The sequence below is a fragment of the Penaeus monodon genome, chromosome 24 (genome assembly GCF_015228065.2).
Source record: "Penaeus monodon isolate SGIC_2016 chromosome 24, NSTDA_Pmon_1, whole genome shotgun sequence".
Lineage (NCBI taxonomy): Eukaryota > Metazoa > Arthropoda > Malacostraca > Decapoda > Penaeidae > Penaeus > Penaeus monodon.
Window position 1 is genome coordinate 3,223,338 of NC_051409.1, and position 694 is coordinate 3,224,031.

The following is a 694-nucleotide window of genomic DNA, read 5'->3' on the forward strand; positions in this document are numbered from 1 at the left end:
AGCGAGTGTCAAGGACGTCCTTCGTGTGACATCGCCGAGGAGACACAAAATGAGCCTTGAGGTGGAGTGACGTCGCCTGAAGGCGGAGAAGCGGAAACTTGGCGATGGAAACGGAGGCTTTTATGCTCCGTTGTTGTTGTTGCTTCTGTTAAATGCTGTAAGAATAAGTATGAAATAAATGGATAAATGATAGTGATAACAAATAAGGACAACAGAAGGATGAAAAAGAAAGAACGAAAAAAAACTAGTGGCGGAAATAACCGATAAATTCTCGATATGTTTTTTTTACAATAACCACACGAAGCAATGTAATAAAAGAGGAAAAAAAGGAAACACTAATAAGCTTTAGGAAATTAATACAACCCAAGAACATATATTTCCTGAAAGCACTTTATTTCCTAGTAACGATCAGCGTCTCAGCGAGAACTTAGTATCGCACTAAAAGCAACTCGAGAGCCTTTCGATCCCTCTACGAAGCGATTTATGGGATCGAAGCCCTTTTAGTATCGACTCAGATCCCCTGATTTAGGATCTCGTGTTATAGTGGAGAGGATCACGCAGCGTGGCTTCTAATCGTCTAGAAACGGGATGAAAGAATTTGAAAGTATTGTAATTACGTTTAGAAACAGTGCTTATGATAACGTGTCGACTATTTTTTTTTTCTTTTTAATGGAGAGATAGCTGGCCTTGCTCA